Below are 20139 nucleotides of genomic sequence, written 5' to 3'. Positions count from 1 at the left end.
GACAACATTTCTTCAAGGTTCAAACAGTCTCAAAACAAGTTCTCAGCTTTCAGTGGTTGACCCAGATATAGCAAAGGCTTTGCTGATATATTTCACTCAAATCCAGACACAAAGGCTTTCCTATACATGTGACTGCATACTTACATCCTGTGGTAAATAATTAGATTGTGGTAAAAAGAGTTTAAAGTTTATGTAAGTAAGGTAATAATTTAAGGTGTGTAAATGCATGCTAAGAAAATGATTTGAGGAATGGAAGTGCACGTTGTAAAGCTCTAAGGAGGTGATTTACATTTAAAAAATGAGGCTTAAAGATGATTCATGATGTTAAGACTTCAACAGTTCAGAAATTGAACATATTAATTAATAGGGTTCTGATAAGCTATTAATATAATCTTTGGTAAAGCACTGGCTAATATTAATATAGTCAGTCTTCAAATTTTAAATTTCCTTTGGTTGTTGTCTAAATCTGTTAAGCCTGTGATTTGCCTGGGCTGGGGGGGCACACCATTTTGGGCCAAATTTGAAGTAAGCTTTAGTAAATATTAAATATTGACCAAGCGATGGACTTTGGTCAGGACCATTCCCCAGAATTTCCCAACTGAGAATGGCCTCCATCAAAGTGTTGCAGGGGCTTATAAAGACAAACTTATAGGCCACTATATTTTGCCATGAGGCTTTGTTATTTCCTAAGAACTACAAGTTCCAGCATTCCAAGAAGTTACTTGGTTCCTGGGAAGGTGGGGCTTACAGTTGAATTTTGAGCATTACAAATCTAGTCTTAAAATTGGTTCTCTTGTACTAAACACATCTCTGTCCAGTTTATATTCATCCAGTCCTTTGGACAGAAGAAAGAAGTTCATACTTTTAACCCAGATCCTCAAGCTTTTGGTATGCTCAGAGGCCTTATTCTACTCTAGCTATTTAGAGACATTGTCAACTGCTTTTCCCACAATGAGGATTTTAGTGCAAATTACAGACAGTGGTCATGCTAATATAGCTAAAGCTATCATCTCTTTTTGTAAACTTTTTAAAAAATTCATACAAGTTTGAGAGTCATGACTTCTATCTACCTCACACAGGGCAAACAGACTCCAGATAAACATGCCTGCCAGTCAACAGCTTAAGCTTTCCCACCTACTGCATATTCCTGGTCTTGGAAGTCCTTCTACCACCACCCCAACTACCAGGACGACAGATCTAGAAAGATCGAATGTACACCCAAGATAGTTTCCCCTAAGCTCCTTAATTGTACCTTCTGTCCCTAGTCTGTATCTGTCCCAACAGATTCTTATTCCACGTACAGATACCATCTGGGAATCAACAGCAGCCTGCAAAATGCTCTAACATGGCCTACAACATGCTAGCCCCAGGTTGTCCTGCAAAGCCAGTGAACCCCGGACTTGTTGAGAGACAAAATGTAAGCCAGGACATCTGGGTGGAAGAAGGGATCAAAAATATACATGAGTTGCTAAAAACTCTACCTCCTCGAGGGCCATCTCTTTTGCAGAACTCTTTTTTGGTCTGTCTTGGTCTGTATGTCTCTTACATATCCTTGGCCCACTGATCTCTATATTCTTTGTAATAATGATCATCCCCTGTCCTCACAGGTTATTTCAGGAAAGAAATAACAAAATTATCCAATGGTCAGTAAAACAGTGCTTATGAAAAAATTTCCTCAAGTCTCCTGCCATCACCTACTGGCTTGAGCTCCTGCCAAAGCAGCATTCTAAACCTTTCCAGAGTGTCCAGCACGTCACTAGCTCAAGATGGTCCTGAAGAACCTGGACAGAAAACCAGATGTCTTCTGCCATTACCTGACTCCCTTCCCTACTTCCAGTCTTTGATGATCATTCTATCCTTCCTGGGTCCTGACAAAAATTTTCTAACTTCAGCCCAGAAGCAGTTACAGAAGAGATTATATCACCCTTCACCATTACCAAAAGGCTGAATTGCCAGAGACGTTGAAGCTCTCAATTTTATAAGAAATGTCTTTATTATACTCCTCCACTCAAGACTCAAGGATCTATACAGAAAACAAGCCAGAAAGATTGTAAGAGCCAAAGATGATGGAAGACTCCAAGAAAACTGTTTTCCTGTTGAAGAATATTTGATCACACAATGAACCCCAAGATAGTGTATTTTTACTGGAAAACCATATTTCTAGTGGTAGTGTGTCTCAGCCCTAGCACAAAATTTTAATCCAAGAGCTTTCTGCTTGGATATTGTAAATGGGGTTACAGTATTGAATATTGAAAACAGGCACAACTACACAGAGAAATCATGCCAGCTGTGGCAAACTGAGAAGCCACCAAGTTTTGAAAGCCACCTGAGAAGTCATCAAGGAGAAAGTTCAGGGTGGGGATACCATAATAGATGGCATTAAAAACCTGTATAGTGAGTGCTGCCTCAGATAGACTGAAACTAGATGCAAAAAATGAAACAATAAATGATTTAGTTGAGATTGACATAATACCAGTTATAATTACTATCAGTCTGGTAATTCATATTTTATCCTTAATAGCCATAGTGGTTTCCTTGTGTGTGTGTAAATATGAAAAGTGGATTGATAAAATACAAGTCTTAAAAACTTATACATGAAAAAAAGAAAAACCTACTAAAGAGGGGTGATCCAAGATTGTTAGAAAACCAACATTAATTTATCCAGTGACTATACAAGAACTATCATTAGATGATAGACACCTCAAAAGTTATGAATAAGTTAAATGGAATCCTATAGAGATATTAGATTTGAGGAGATTCAAGGAAAAATTATTTCATATGGTATGTATTTACCCTATGTGAAGCAAATATTAACTTCATGGGGAACTCAGAATAAAATTATACCCTAAGACTGGAAAGATTTGACAATGGCAATATTGAAAGCCATTCCTTAGCTACAATGGCAAACATGGTAAAAAGAGAAGCTAGGGCCATAGAACAGCAACTTAGGGCTAAAGATGTTAATATTTCTCAAGGTCAGTTGCTAGTCAAAGGTCAATATGCTGCACTCCAAAGGCAGCTTGAATTTGATGATCACACCTTGGTGCTAGATCATTTTTCAGCTTTAAATGCTTAGGATAAGGTTGAAGAATCAGGAAAGGGGTCAGAGTCATTTACTAAAATTATACAAGGCCCAAAAGAAGCCTTCACTGATTTTTTTACAAAATTGCTTCTGAAAAAAAAAATCCAAAAAGGAGATTCTGTTAATTATCTAAGATATAAGATAGATCTACAGAAAATTCAACCACAGAAAGCACAAATCAGGAAAGATCAATTACAAACTCTTAAAGGTTTTCAAAAAAATTGCCAGAAGATGTTAACTAGCTATGGCCTACAATTGGATTATCTACTCAAAAGCTAAGTAACTTACTTCAAACCTTACAAGGTGATAAGAACTTAAATAGTCAAAAAAAATTATCAGTTGAGGCTGAGCAAGAACTGGCTCTGGTAGAAAAGAGATTACAGGATGCTCCTGGGTTGTTTGGATCCAAGGCTTGACTGTACTTTAGTTATTTTGCCTTCTACTTATTCTCCCATAGGAATTCTTAATTCAGAGAGAAAAAAAAAACATCTTAGAGTGGATATTTTTAGCTCACAGAGCTAAAGATTAAAGACCTATGTAGAAATGGTTTCTGAATTGATCCTGGATGGAAAATGAGACTTTGTCAATTAGCAGGAATAAATCCAGCAGAAATTGTGATACCTTTTACTAATGCTGAAACTGTCTCATTATGGGCTGAAACTGAACCTTGGCAAAGAACTTGAAGTAATTTTTTTTTTGAGAGATTAACAACAAATATCACAAAAGCAAGAGACTTCAGAATATGGAAAAAACTAATTAGATCTCCCTATTATAGTAAAAGGAATACCAATTTCTGGAGCCCCTACATTCTATACTGATACAAATAAATAAGGAAAGGAGGGTTATAAATAAGTCAGGGAAAATAAGTGATATGGTTCAGAGCCCTTATGATTCAGATTTCAAAAAATCAGAGCTGTATGTCATTCTTATGATATTATTAGATTTTCCTGAATATCTTAATGTGGTTGCTGACTTTAAATATGCAGAAAGGGTTGTTTTACATATTGAAACTGCTGAACTCATTCCTGATGGTTCAGATTTAACTTTGCTATTTATTCAGCTACAATAACTAATCAGAAATAGAAATCATCCACTGTATATAACACATAGCAGTCCCCATATGGGTCTCCTAGGCCCTCTAGCACAATGTAATGATGAAGTTGATCAGCTATTAATAGGGAATGCTTAGAAGCTTCAGAATTTCATAAGAAACGGTGTGTTAACAGCAAAGGTTTGAAGAAAGATTTTTTTCCTACCACTTGGCAATAGGCCAAGGAAATTATTAAGGAAATGCTCTCCTTGTTCTTTGTATAACCAAACTTCATTACCTGTAAGAAGTAACCCAAAATAAGCTTCATCTAGCTCCCTGTACATGTTTTGAGGTTTGAGTTTGAAGCAGGTTACTAGGAAGAGTTTGTGTACCTCGGATGAACTTAACAAATGATGGTCCTCAAATTTTTCTGAGATCTGCGTGTATAGCATTTAAAATATTTTAAGTTTTCCACCCATTGCTAACAGTAACCTTTGAGGTCTCCAAGAAGATGATGGGGTCCTGCTACAACTAATCCACCTGGATTGTGGTAACACTAACCACTGGGAAAAACATCCCTGTGCCCCTTCTGCCACCAGGTTCTGCACAAACAGTGGACACCTTTGAGTTGACTGCAGTGTTCTACCTACTCAGGATTGCCACTAAGCTGACAAATACCACCCAAAGATCAGATCCTAACTACAAACTGCTCAAGACATTCAAATTGCTAAGTTCACAGGAGACTGACACCAACATTTTACAGAACTTTGAACTCAAAAATACTTAATCCTAAGACTGCCAAATACAATCAAGCTGGACATTATGAAAATCTTGTTAGAAATAACATCATTGTAAACCAGTTTTACTGTGCTAGAGTTAAAATCTTTCCATTTTACTTAGAGAAAGGGAGGAAATGTTACAGGATATTTTATCACACTGTGAACCCCAAGGTTGTTAACTGGAAAAAACTTGTTTCCAGTTGTGATGTGCCTCAGTGTTAGCACATACCTTTACTCCAAGAGCTTTCTGCTTGAATGTTGTAAACAGGATTTAATGAAATCATCAATAGGTCAAGAGACAGAGCAAGTAGCCAGTTGAACCTAGAGTTATTAAGAGAAAAATATACTGAGTAAGGGGGAGTCAGGAGGGATATGGGGAAGCACAGGAAATAGAGGGGAGGGGCATTCAGGTTGAGGGGTTTTGAGATGGCAAGGAGAACTTCCTTTGGGGATGTTGTCTGTGGAGGAAGGTCAGTTGGGTGCTTTGTCCATCTCTCTGATCTAGCAGGCATCTGGCTCCTAAGCCTTCATTGGTAAAAATCGAACAATTGAGATTTTGTTTAAAAAAAATTCTAGACACATCAGAACTGGTATACATGTGAATTCACAGAGACTATGACAACACAGAAGACCTATACAATTTCAAACCTGGCAAATTCTCAGGACAGAGAAGTACGCACAAAGTCCTACTCCTAACCAAGAAGCTCTTGCAATGATACCTTCTGAGAGAGGGACATCAGTTTTCTCCAATAGAGTGACTCTGGGTTTATTCAACCACACTCCAGGGCAGGCATCACGTTCAGAAGTAGCAAGCCTGAAAAGAATTTTCAATTAAAAAGCTCAGTGTGGTAGTGCAGGCTAGCCTGAGCTACATAGCAATTTTCAGGTCAACCAGGGCTACTGTCTGTTTTTTATTTATTTATTTTTATTATTTGGGGGACCCAACCCATTTTGAGTTTCCAGTATTCAAGTATTCCCCATCTGGGTCAGAGGCAGCTTCACCCACAAGAAAAATTGAGCCTTCCATAAGATCACCTGGGGAACTGGATATGGGCATTCTTTCGGGATGGGCCCTCTTAGGAACACAGCTGTGGCCATGAAGAGAGTATTGTTAGTCAGCTGCCTGCATCACACACTGAACTCTAGAATAGTCAGGAAATAACTTTGTCCATCTTGGAGATAATCCCTTCTGATTCTGGAACCTTCTACCCTATCATGTCTACTTCACCTTGTTTATTCTATTCTGTTCTAAGTGTTGATGGTGTCCTTCAAACTCACTCCATGGTCTGCTCACAACTCAATGCTTAAGAGTTTAAAAAATATGAAAGTGTATGCCATGAGGCATGGGTAGGCAGAAGATACCCAGAGTCCTGCTAGCCCATGGTGAAACTAAAGGCTCCAGGGTAGAGATGAATAGCTTGGTGTGACTAACCTGCCCTGCTACCTAAAGCCATGGAGAAGTCCTAGCCAGTGCTGCCACTGAGGACATGTCTGGGTTAGTGGCCATGTAGCAGCAGGAGTTTGTCTCAATGTCAGTGGCTCGTATTACCACCAAAGGCCATGTGGACTTATGTTCCTGGCCTATGGTGCAGCGTAGGATCATGATCTGGCCCTGTCCCTCACTGGGCAGGACAGTAGAGATGGCTTTGGTGGCATAGGCACAGGTAAGCCAGCCCTAAGGGCATAGGAGTGAAAGAACTGTCCCTGTCCCTTGTTGGCTACAGCTAGCTAGGGCAGTGCTAGAAAACTCACTCTGGTGTGTGGGTACAAAAGAGCTGGCAGGCTGACTAACTCAGCTACCAACCAGGCCCAGATCCAGGGCTTTGATTTGGCTCACCCCAGTAACTACGCCATCTAGGATTGTAGGAGATAGTCCTACAGAATCAATGCTGCAGGGTCTCTAAGACACAGGGGAGCAACAGTATATTCAAGCCAAGTTCCAGTGGTGCGGATTCAGTATTGATAGTGTAACAGTATGGTGGTTTGAATAGGAATGGCACCCATTATGTGTTTGAATTCTTAGCCATAGGAAGTAGCACTATTATGAGGTGTCACCTTGTTAGAATACTTATAGCATTGTTGGAGGAAGTGTGTCATTGTGGAAGTGGGCTCTGAGGTCCTATGTTCAAGCTCTGTCCAATGTGGAACCCAGTCTCTTCATTTTTATCTATGGATCAAGATGTAGAATTCTCAGCTTCTTCTCCAGAACCATGTCTGCCTACATGCTGCCATGCTTCCCACCATGGTAATAATGGGCTAAATCTCTGAAACTGTAAGCCAGCCCCAATTAAATGTTTTCCTTTATAAGAGTTGCCTTGGTCATGGTGTCTGTTCCCAGCACCAAACCCTAAGACAAGCAGTGTCTGCAACATAAGCATTCAGCAAGGAGGGTACTATTCAGGATAGAGAAACAACTCAGAAAACACTGCAGAATAAAATTTGTAAACAGACAAAGGAACTGAGTAGGCATTTCTCAAATAAAAGATAAACGACCAACATGAAGGTAATGTCAAATATCATTAGTCATCAACAAAATGTAAGTTAGAACTGCACAGTGATATCAACTAAACATAGAATGTTATCAATAATGTCAACAATAACAGATGCTGGTGAGGATGCAGAGAAGGAAGAAGTCTCAGCTGGAAAACTGGTGCAGTTATCACAGTAAGCAGTATGGATGGCATCAAAAATGTAGAACTATTGATCCCTTCCACTATTGAATGGAATATACATACATGCATATACATACATATAAACTCAATATACCACAATAGCAAAGATAGAACATCAAATAAATTGTCCTCTTTCTGGTTTGCTCCTTTGCCTGGAACAGAACCTCTGCTCTGCATCCCCACTCACTCAACCCACACTCCAGTTGAAGCTCAATCCCCCAGGTGATCTGACACATGCAGGATTACAGGTGAGACCCCAAATCCCACCACAATACCTGGCTTAACTGGGACACAGTTACCAGCCAGAGACCCACCCTTCTTCCAGTTTGCACTTGTTCCCAGAGTGGAGCCCCTGCTCTTGAGATAGAAACATTAATGAAAACACAAAGGGTGACAACACTTGAGATGGAAAACCTAGCAAAGAGAGTGGAAGACACAGTTGCAAGCATCATCAACAAAATACAATAGAAGAATCTCAGGTGTAGAAGATACCATAGAAAACCCTGACACAACAGTCAAAGAAAATACAAAAAGCAAAAAGCTCCTAACTCAAAACATTCAAGAAATCCTGGACACAATGAAAAGACCAACCCTAAGAATTATAAGTATAGAAAAGAGTGGAGATTCCCAACTCAAAGGGCCAGCAAACAGCTTCAACAAAATATAGAAGAAAATTTCTCTAACTTAAAGAAAGAAATACACATAAACATACAAGAAGCCTACAAAACACTAAAAAGATGGGGCTGCAAGACTCTGGCAAACCTTAACTCACCAGAGATCCCACCCCCGAGTGAACAATGTGGAGCCAGGAATCAATGCAAAAGCAAGAGGAATTTTATTGTTCTAGAACACTGGGGTCGCCCTGCACACTAAGGAGAGAGAGAGAGAGAGAGAGAGAGAGAGAGAGAGAGAGAGAGAGNAGAGAGAGAGAGAGAGGAGGGAGAGAGAGAGAGAGAGAGAGAGAGAGAGAGAGAGAGAGAGAGAACATCCCCGCACAGCCCATTCAGTGAGTTTTATACAGTTTTCAGAGCAGCAGCCATTAGGCACAATGTGATTGGCAGAACAGTGTGACTTTTAAACTGATTGGTCTTTTGGGAATGAGGTGGCAATGACTTCCCTTGTCTGTAGGTGGCCAACGGTCTCATAATGTGTCTACTTGCTCTGCCCCCCCCCCCAGGTGGCCGATGGTTGTTCCCCCCCCCCCCCACTTTTCCCTTCTGGAGAGGAGGTTGCCCATGTGCTTATGACCTTTCCCTTCTAGGAGGGAAGGGGTCTGTCTGGTGGAATTTTCCAAAGTCCCTGAACTGACCTCTTCAGGACCAGAAAAGAAATCCCTCCCATCACATAATGATTAAAATACCAAACAAAGAAAGTGGTAAGAAAAAAAGGTCAAGTAACAAATAAATGCAGAAATATCAGAATTACACCAGATTTCTCCACAGAGACTCTCAAAGCCAGAAGATCTTGGGCAGATGTCATATAGACCCAAAGAGAAGAAAAATGCCAGCCAAGGCTCCTATATCCAGCAAAAATCTCAATTACCATAGATGGAGATTCTAAGGTATTCCAAGACAAAACCAAATTTAAACAATATCTTTCCACTAATCCAGTCATACAGAGGATAATAGAAGGAAAACTCCAACACAAAGAAGGAAACTACACCCAAGAAAAGCCAAGAAATTAATCTTCTCACAACAAACCCAGAAGAAGAGAAACACACAAACATAATTCCACCTCTAACAACAAAAATAACAGTAAGCAACAATCACTGGTTCCTAATATCTCTCAAATTCAATAGACTCAATTACCCAATAAAAAGACAAAGGCTAACGAATTGGATATGTCAACAGGACTCAGCATTTTGCTGCATACAGGAAACACACCTCAGTGACAAAGACAGATACTACCTCAAAGTAAAAGACTAGAAAAAAAATTTTCCAAGCAAATGGTCCCAAGAAACAAGCTGGAGTAGCCACTCTAATGTCCAATAAAATAGACTTTCAACCAAAAGTTATCAAAATACATGGGGAAGGACACTATACACTCATCAAAGGAAAAATCTACTAAGATAAACTCTTAGTTCTGGACATCTATGCTCCAAATGCAAGGGCACTCACATTCATAAAAGAAACTTTTCTAAAGCTCAAAGCACATATTGCAGCATACATAATAATAGTGGGAGACTTCAACACCCCAATCTTAGCAATGGACAGATCATGGAAACAGAAAGTAAACAGAGTCACAGTAAAACTAACAGAAGTTATGAACCAATTATAACAGACATTTCATCCTAAAACAAAATATACCTTTGTCTCAGCCCCTCATGGTACCTTCTCAAAAAAAAACAGACACAAAACAAAGCTCAATAGATACAAGAACATGGAATTAATTCTATCAGACCACCACGGACCAAGGCTGGGCTTCAATAACAACAAAACAACAGAAAGCCTAAATACACATGGAAGCTGAACAATGCTCTACTCAATAATAACTTGTAATTCTTTCAGACAGGAACAATTATGGGTCAGAGTTGTGACTGTGGGATGCCCCCCTCTCCCTCATTTGATGCCCTGTCTTCCTGCTGGAGGTGGGTGTTACCTACTGTCAGGCATTTCATCTAAGTCCCTCCCTTTGAGTCCCAAGAGTTGGAGGTTCAAACTCAAGTATTCATACTTAAATAGCAGGTACTTTGTCATTTCTGAGGGTCACAAAAGAAGAGACTGGCCTATGAGTTTGGAGTTTTTTTCATATTCTAAAGCTTGTGTGTGTATTATTCTAATAGCCCTAGTCTTTCAACACAACATTATTAAATTATCAGGTTATGAAATCCACTGAGGCCAGGAACTGCACCATTTCAGCTTTCCGTAGATTCTTAAGAGAATCAGCTTGGATCCCCATCCCTCCAATAGCCACACTCCTATCCAGTATGTTTTCAGTGCTGTTCCCACTGGGATAAAGGAGGACTGTTTTCTGAATCAAGGCAGGTATAGTGACTAACTTTGACCAGCAAGAAACTGCAGACAGATGGGCATGCCTTCAACAGTCTCAGTCCTGCAGAGTCCTGTATGTGGCGGCTTGCTGCATGAGCTCAGGCTACCACGGTGTATAGAAGCCCAGCCTATGATGAGAGACAGCACCAGGAAAATCCAATCAGCTCCATTCCATATCCAGGAACATCAAGCTAGGACCAGCATGACTAATCTACTGCCCTGCCCTTGACATGTGACCTAGAGTGCTAGCCCAGACTTCATAGCTGAATGAGTTCTTGCCATTCAAGCCACTGGGTTTCTTCCTTGTCTGAGCTCAGCCTTTCCTCCTTGCAGGGAACTGGGATGAGATGCCCAGCTTTCCCCAGATACATCTCTTCACAAATCCTCTTTTGCTTTAACATGATGCTATGACAGACTACTTGAGAGGAACAAGAAGGGAAGGTTGGTTGTGGTGAGTAGTTGAGGGGGCTTGGGCTATGGTCTCTTGACTCCATATCTCTGGGCCTGGAGTAAGGCAGACATGAAGCAGAGGAAAGGCCTTACAGCAAGGGGCAAGGAAAAGATACAGTGCCTACTTCCTCCAAACAGGCCCTGCTTCCAATTTCTTACTCCCTTCCTAAATGTCTTAACATTCATCAGCCAGAGAACCCAGTCATCTCTGCAGATGCCCTCGCAGACACCCGGGGCAGCCTTCCCAACCCCCAGGCACTTCTCAGTCAAGACAAGTTGACAAGATTAACCATCAGACTCTTTTTTCATTGATTTTTTAAGACATCTAAGTGTCACTTAACATGGGCTTTATGACTTTGAAATTCAGTTACTATGACATAATGCCCCCAACTTAATGTGTCTTTGCCTCAGTGTGTGGGCACTATTTAAACTTCTCATTCAGTGTAAATTAAGTGACATTTTACTTAATAATTTCCTCCTTCCAGCCATTTTTTTCTTTCTGCATTTTATTTTTTAATTGTTTTATTTATTTACATTCCAAATGTTGTCCCCTTCCCAGTCCCCCCTCCAAGAGTTCTTCACCCCATCTCCCATCCCCTTTGTCTCTGAGAGGGTGTTCTCTACCCTATCTCCCACATACCCACCCCTACCTCACTCTGCCCACTCCCCACATCCCCCTTCCTTGGGGCATCAAGTTTCTACAGGATTATGTGCATCCTCCCACACTGAGGACAGACAAGGCAGTCCTCTGCTACATATGTGCCAGAGGCCATGGATCAGACCATGTATGCTCTTTGGTTAGTGGCTCAGTCTCTGGGATCTCCCAAGGACCTGGGTTAGTTAACACTGTTGGTCTTCCCATGGGGTTGTTATCCCCTTCAGCTCCTTCAATCCTTCCCCTATTTACTCTTCTATAGGGGTTCTTGACCTCAGTCTAATGCTTGGCTGTAAGTATCTGCAACTGTCTTAGTCAGCTACTAGAAGAGCCTCTCAGAGGACAGCCAGCCATGCTAGGCTTCTGTCTGCAAGCACAATATGGCATCAGTAATAATGTCAGAGTTTGGTGCCTGCCCATGGGATAGATCCCAAGTTGGGCCAGTAACTGAATGGCTTTTCTCTTGCAGGTAGCTTTTGCTTAACTGCCAAAGCTTGGGGAGCAGGCTGCACCACTAGCCCCCACCTAGCTTCCTTTGAATCCACAGATGAAACACACAAACACAGGTTGCTCATTTTTCAACTTGCCTTCTTGACACAACTGCTAGATGCTTCTTATCTCCCACCTGGAAAAGTGCGCCCTTATCAATATTCTTAGCTCTGCAACTCCCACCAGCCCTAACTTTAGTTGCTCAGTTATATCCCTGGCCTCCTGCCTGAAGGAACAGCCTGTATGGCCACTCTGTTTAGAGATCTCACATGGCTAGTCAACTTTTCTCCATAAGAAGCCTGGTGAACTCTCCTCTCTTCCCTTGTGTCTGTCTGCTTGCCTCTGGGGACCCAGAAGTCCCGCCTACTAACCTTCCACGTAGCAATTGGCCCATGGCTTCTTTACTGACAGACTAAGAACCAATTGGGGAATAAAATCTCAGCATCAGAACTACACTTACACTTTTCTTTTAATCTCTTCCAGCCATCTTAATGTGTGGGCTTGCTGCCTAAAGTAGCCATTGGATGCAGGGAAACCAGCTCATCTCCTGTCAAGGTGTCCTCTTCAAAATGGCTGCTCCTAGTATCTCTGGCAGGGTCAGCAGGGCCCCATGCAGCCAGCCTGGCTCCCTTTCAGGATCAAGAACCCCATGGTCCTGTAACCTCAGGCAATCAAAGGCAAACACACAAACTCAGTTTGGGAAATTCCTTGAGAAATGTAGACCAAGCTTGGACTTGAAAATCTCTCAAAGGTGAAGTTCAGACACTCTTCAGTAAACAAGCTGCCTGTGAAGAAAAATCAGAGCTGTGTGGGCTCTTCAGTCTATTTATTTGAATGTGTTATTGTTATAAGAAATTATGGTCTACTGATCACCATGAAAAAAAAACTGGTTATCTACAGGCAAACAAAGCAATAAGAAAGGCATAGCATTTAATTTCCCCACAACATTTCCTTTAATCCAATCTGACAACACACACACACACACACAGTATCAGCTAGAATTTACTAGCTCTGGATAATTCCTAATTCTCAGATGGCAGCTGCCAGAAAAGCTAATTAATTCAGAGTGACTGCCGGCCTTCATTTTATTTAGGTTTTAAATAATGAATGAGGGCAGCACATGTAAGTCAGCTGTGCAGTGCAGATGCAGATCCTGAGACTTCCCACCAGCTGGGACTGCACCTTTATCCTATGGTGTCCCACAGGACATCCCTGCTGGCTTCAGCACGGCAGTGGTCTCTGGACCGGCTCTAGCTGTGGCTGGGAGGGGCCACCTGCATCTCCATGGGTCCTGCCTTGCTCACTTACAGTCAGTATGATGTTACTTAGCCTTTTCCCTTAATTATCATTCATGTTGATTTTACATATTTCTCTGGGCACAGACAATGCCACAAACCAATGATGGATGTAGGAGGAAAAGACAAGACCTTCACACACACACACACCATCAAAGGATTACTCTTCCTTCCCATTCTCCAAAGATGAAAAGGAGACCCCAGTAATGGTGACCTATACAGTGTAGGTACTGTTTTGTGTGTCCTCATCCCAATTTCTGAATCCACTTCCATGGCATCCCTGCTGAGAAAGGAAGCGATTCTAAGTATATTCCCCTCTTCCTTAAGCCTGCCTAATAGGAATATTCCCCATAAGCTAGTTTCTGTAATTAGTAGGAATTTCATAAAATTGACTTAAATATTTCATAAATCATTTATTTGTTCTAGGTTGTTTGGTTTTTTATGACTGGTGAGGCTGGGCTGGCCTGGAACTCACTACATAGACTAGTCTAGTCTTGAACTCACAGTGATTCTTGTGCCTCAGCCATTCTGCTTTGAGGATTATAGGCACAAGGCATCAGGCACAGATAAATTAACTGTGCATCAGCAACTGTACAGCACCCTCCCCAGCCCTCACTGACTTTGAACGGCCTCCAAAAATACAGTTTTTCTTACAGAAATGCCCCTGCCCTGTCTCTTGAGACAACATTACCAGGTGAGTTCCTGGCTTTAAGCTATTATGTACCTTGCCTTTGAGAATACAGGAAGTTATGGCAGACTTGTAGCTGACAGTAGCTGTTTGTGGATCAGTCATTGGTTTTCTGTCAGAAGAGCTCATGAAGTTGAAACCCACTAAGACATCATCTTGCCTGCTGGTTCTGCTTGTGCAGTTAATGGACATGCTCTACACAGTGTCCTCACTGAGAAGGAAGAGGGCAGTGTGCTGCATGGAAAGCATCCCAGACACATGCCTAGAAGCACCTCTTTTCCAAAAACATGAGCCAAGCCTCATGCCTTCTCACTTCAAATGGAAGACTAATACCAAGAGGAAGGTCAAGACACACAGAACTGCTCAGAAAGGAAGACCTCAGAAGCAGAGCATTTTACAAGGGTTCCCATGGGTTCTAATGTTGCAACATAAGAACAGATAGTTATAAGAAGGATGACTTGACAGAAAGCAAGAGTAGAGACACTTAAGCTAAGACACAGAACAAAAACTAAGGAAGAAATGGCATAGGGCTGGGGAACTCTGAGCATGGGTTGATCCAGGAGGTTCATGTCCATCAAAGAGGGTTCTAGAAAGAATAAACAGAATTGGAGAGGCTATACCTAAATAAACAGTAGGGGAGAGTTAAAACTGAAGGCACACAAGAGTCCACAGTAAAAGGACTCTGGAGACTGGATGTGGCTCAGTGGCAGAGTGCTTACCTGATGATTAGAAACCCAGGATGTTTACTGCAGTGAGCACCAATGATGCTCAAGTCTGCCCTAACATCTGCACACATACCAGATCCAGTCATCCATCTCCATTTGGATAAGTCCAAACAGCACTTTTCAATGTCTTCTTCTGATCCTGCTCTCTCCCAAGCCTCCTCCGCTCTGTATCAGGTCATGTCCTCAACTGTCCAGGTGAAAGTGGGGTCTGGGTTCATTTTCTCTCTTGTCCCGTGACTCCCCTGGCTCACATCAGTGGCTTGGAGGCCATTCCTGCCTCCCTTTCTATACTCTTCAGCCTGAGAGATTGTTCATGCAGAATCCAGGTCACAAGACACCCCACCTTCTCTGGCTCCATAGGCTCTGTGACCCTCATCTCTGTCTTCCTGCTGTGTGCTCCAGCCATTTGTCTCACTTGTGACCTGTATATTCTTGTCTATTCATACCTGGTCCTTTGGTTCGTGTCTCAATTTTCCTAGTGTTTGTCTCATGTCCCTCCATGGGTCCTTGTTACTCATGGTTCATATCAGATGTCACCTCAAAAAGGTCCCCTCTGCTAACACCTCAAGCATTCATGTGTCTCTAAGATCATTTCTACCTACCCAGAATGAGACTTTCAGGAGGTGAGCCTCTCGGGTTTCCAGTGCTCTAAAAATATAGAAAAAAAATTTCAACTAATGAGCGAAAAGGCCTGTCTACATTGCCATGACTATTGGGAACTGCAGGAAATAAAATAAATGCAAATAAAAAGTCCCAGAGAAAGTGAAAAAGTAAGTTACAGACAAATAGCATCACCGCTAGAGGAAAATGCAGTAGGGTTTCAAGATTCAAAGAGAAATGGTTTTGAATATAGCATTAGATGCCTAGCCAAACTTTCAATAAAATCTGAAACAAAGTTTCTGAACATTAAAAGACTGAAAATGTACAGTTTATAAACAGTCTGATAGATGTACTCAGAGAAAGGACAAAATGGCGGGGGGATGTCAGAGGGGGTCAAACCCCATGAAAAGCAATAGAGTTACATGGAAACCAAGGCAGCAGCCTAGCAAGGGATCAGCACACATCAGAACAGAAAAGCACAGGCCTCAAAGGAAACCTGTTCAGAAGACAACCTACTGCAAAAGATGCCATGGTTAGAAAACAGGAAAGGCCCAGTTTGAAGGGAAGACCCCAACCAAGCTAAGCCTCGAACTTATGAAAAGGATTTAAAATTCAAAGCTTTATGCAGTGAAGGAAACCCCCCCAATAGCAGAAAGTTGGGGCAGTTGAAATTGAACAAGGGGGCTGAGTTCCAGCCCAGCAAGCAGCAGAACTCGACAGCTTTAGCCATGTGGTTCTGGCTTTACAGTCAAGGCTACAAGAAAGTGGTTGTGGAATCTCCCTCTGTGGCAAAGGAAAGCCACTGAGGCAGCGCATGTGGCAGGGGTGTGTGTATGCACAGAGGCCTAGAGAGGCCCTTGTGTGAAGCTGTGAAGGTGAAGCCTGGGTTGCCTTAGAAACCCCAAGATGCTGGAGAAGCCAAAGGAGAGCTGCTAACAAGAAATGGAACCAGCGCCAGAGAGACAAGTATGTTTCAGTCAACAAAGCTGAAAGGAACACTCTGACAGCAGACATGGAGACGCAGAGGCTGGAATCTGCCCAGCTGGGTTTAGGTCTTGCTTTTTAGTTCAGTATTTCCTCACCATGCTCTTTTCTTCTCTTTTGTAATAGTGATGTATATTCTGTGCCAATGCATGTTGGAAGCATGGGACTGCTTCTTGATTTTGATCTTACAGGGAGTTACAGTTAAGAGATTGCTGTACTCTCAAAAGAAACTTTGGACTTTTAAGCAATGTTGAGACTGTGATCAACTATAAGGGCTTTTGCAGTTAACTGGATGCATTTTTATATTATGACATGGATACAAAACTTTTGGAGTCAGGGAGTAGAATGTGATGCTTTTAATAACAATGGCCCTATAGGCTCATATATTTGAATTCTTTGTCTCAGGAAATGACACTACTTGAAAAGGATTAGGAGGTGTGGCCTCATAGGGGTAGAACTAAACCTCAGAACTTGTAAGCTAGGCCCAGCTTAGTGTTTTCCTTTAAAAGAGCTGCTGTACTTATGATACTTAAGTACTTTACAGCAATAGAACACTAAGACAAACTTCAGGCAGGAGTGTGTGCAGGTTGCAGAAGCAACATAGCTTCTTGGACAGGGTCCCTTCCGGCCTTCATCTTCAGCCATGAGGCAGAGCTGAGACCCAGCACTTTCCCCACCAGAGGAAAGTTGGCCTCCAGGGAGGGCTCTGACCCCGGGACCAGGTGAGTACGCCATCTTGTATCCTGGGTCCTTCAGAGACCTGTCTGTACAGGAGAGCATGTGGGCTGCAGAAGCAATATGACTTTTTGGACAGGGTCCCTTCGGGCCTTCATCTTCAGCCAGGAGGCAGAGCTGAGATCCAAACCTCTGTGTACTTTCCGTGCAAGAGGAGAGCTTGCCTGAAGAGAGTACTCTGACCACTGGAACTCAGGAGAGAGTTGGACTCCCAGGAGTGTTGACAGAGGCTAACAGAATCACAGGAGGAACAAGCTCCAGTCAGAGATAGCTATAACAACTAACGCCAGAGATTACCAGATGGTGAAAGGCAAACGTAAGAATCTTACTAACAGAAACCAAGACCACTCAGCATCATCAAAACCCAGCATTCCCACCACAGCGAGTCCTTGATACCACAGCACACCTGAAAAGCAAGATTCAGATTTAAAATCATATGTCATGACGCTGGTAGAGGATTTTTTTTAAAAGACATTAATAACTCACTTAAAGAAATACAGGAGAACACTGCTAAACAGGTAAAGGTCCTTAAAGAAGAAACACAAAAATCCCTTAATGAATTACAGGAAAACACAACCAAACAGGTGATGGAATTGAACAAAGCCATCCAAGATCTAAACATGGAAGTAGAAAGGATGAAGAAAACCTAAAGGGAGACAACTATGGAGATAGAAAACATAGGAAAGAAATCAGGCACCATATATGTGGGCATCAGCAACAGAACACAAGAGATGGAAGAGAGAATCTCAGGCACAGAAGATTTCATAGAGAACATGGACACAACAATCAAAGAAAATGCAAAATGCAAAAAGATCCTAACTCAAAATATCAAGGAAATCCAGGACACAATAAGAAGACCAAACCTAAGGATAATAGGTATAGCTGAGAATGAAGATTTTCAACTTAAAGGGCCAGTAGATATCTTCAACAAAATTATAGAAGAAAATTTCCCTAACTTAAAGAAAGAGATGCCCTACAGGAAAAAAAAAAAAGAAAAGAAAAGAAAAAAGAAGCCTACAGAACTCCAAATAGACTGGGCCAGAAATCAGACACATAATAATCAGAAGAACAAATGTACTAAATAAAGATAGAATATTAAAAGCAGTAAGGGAATAAGGTCAAGTAATATATAAAGGCAGACCTATTAGAATTACACAAGGCCGGGCAGTGATGGTGCGCACCTTTAATCCAAGCACTTGGGAGGCAGAGGCAGGTAAATTTCTGAGTTCAAGGCCAGCCTGGTCTACAAAGTGAGTTCCAGGACAGCTAGGGCTATACAGAGAAACCCTATCTCGAAGAAAAAAAAAAAAAAAGAACCCAAAATAAACAAAAAGAAGAATTACACCAGACTTTTCACCAGAGACTATGAAAGCCAGAAGATCCTGGACAGATGTTATACAGACCCTAAGAGAACACAAATGACAGCCCAGACTACTATACCCAGCCAAATTTTCAATTGCCATAGATAGAGAAACCAAAGTATTCCATGACAAAACCAAATTCACACAATATCTTTTCACAAATCCAGTCCTTCAAAGGATAATAGATGGAATACTCCAACACAAGGATAGAAAAAGCAAGAAAGTAATCCTTCAACAAGCCTAAAAGAAGACAGCCTCAAGAACAGAATCCCAACTCTAACAACAAAAGTAACAGGAAGCAACAATTACTTTTTCTTAATATCTCTTAATATCAATGGACTCAATTCCCCAATAAAAAGACATAGAATAACAGACTGGCTAAATAAAAAGGACCCAACATTTTGCTGCTTACAGGAAACTCACCTCAGGGAAAAAGACAGACACTACATCAGAGTGAAAGGCTGAAAGACAAGTTTCCAAGCAAATGGTCTGAAGAAACAACTGGAGTAGCCATTCTAATATCCAATAAAATCAACGTACCCAAAGTTATCAAAAAAGACAAGGGGGGCACTTCATACTCATCAAAGGTAAAATCTTCCAGGATATCCATAGATATTCAATTCTGAATATCTATGTTCCAAATGCAAGGGCATCCATATTCATTAAAGAAACTATAGTAAAGCTCAAAGCTCACATTGCACCTCACACAATAATGGTGGGAGACTTCAACACACCACTCTCATCCATGGACAGATTCTGGAAACAGAGACTAAACAAACAGTGAAACTAACAGAAGTTATGAAACAAATGGATTTAACAGATATCTAAAGAACATTTTATCCTAAAACAAAAGGATATACCTTCTTCTGAGCACCTCATGGCACCTTCTCCAAAATTGACCATATAATTGGACACAGAACAGGCCTCAACAGACACAAAAAATATTGAAATTGTCCCATGCATTCTATCAGATCACCAGGGACTAAGGTTGATCTTCAATAACAACATAAATAATACAAAGCCAACATTCAGGTAGAAACTGAACAACACTCTCCTCAATGATACCTTGGTCAAGGAAGAAAGATATTAAAGACTTTTTAGAGTTTAATGAAAATGAATCCACAACATACCCAAACTTATGGGACACAATGAAAGCATTTCTAAGAGGAAAACTCATATCTCTGAGTGGTGCCAAAAAGAAATTAGACAGAGCATATACTAGCAGCTTGACAGCATGCCTAAAACCTCTAGAACAAAAGGAAGCAAATTCACCCAAGAGGAGTAGAGGGCAGGAAATAATCAAACTCAGGGGTGAAATTAACCAAATGGAAACAAGAAGAACTATTCAAAGAATCAACCAATCGAGGAGCTGGTTCTTTGAGAAAATCAACAAGATAGATAAATCCTTAGCCAGACTAAATAGAAGGCACAGGGACAGTATCCTAATTAACAAAATCAGAAATGAAAAGGGAGGCAAAACAACAGAACCTGAGAAAATCCAAATCATCATCAGATGCTATTCCAAGAGCCTATAGTCAACAAAACTGGAAAACCTCTATGAAATTGACAAATTTCTAGACAGTTACCAGGTACCAAAGTTAAAT

This window comes from Mus caroli, chromosome 17, assembly GCF_900094665.2.
Source record: "Mus caroli chromosome 17, CAROLI_EIJ_v1.1, whole genome shotgun sequence".
In the NCBI taxonomy this organism is placed as follows: domain Eukaryota; kingdom Metazoa; phylum Chordata; class Mammalia; order Rodentia; family Muridae; genus Mus; species Mus caroli.
The sequence above is the reverse complement of the archived record's forward strand: the minus strand, read 5'-3'. Positions refer to the sequence as shown.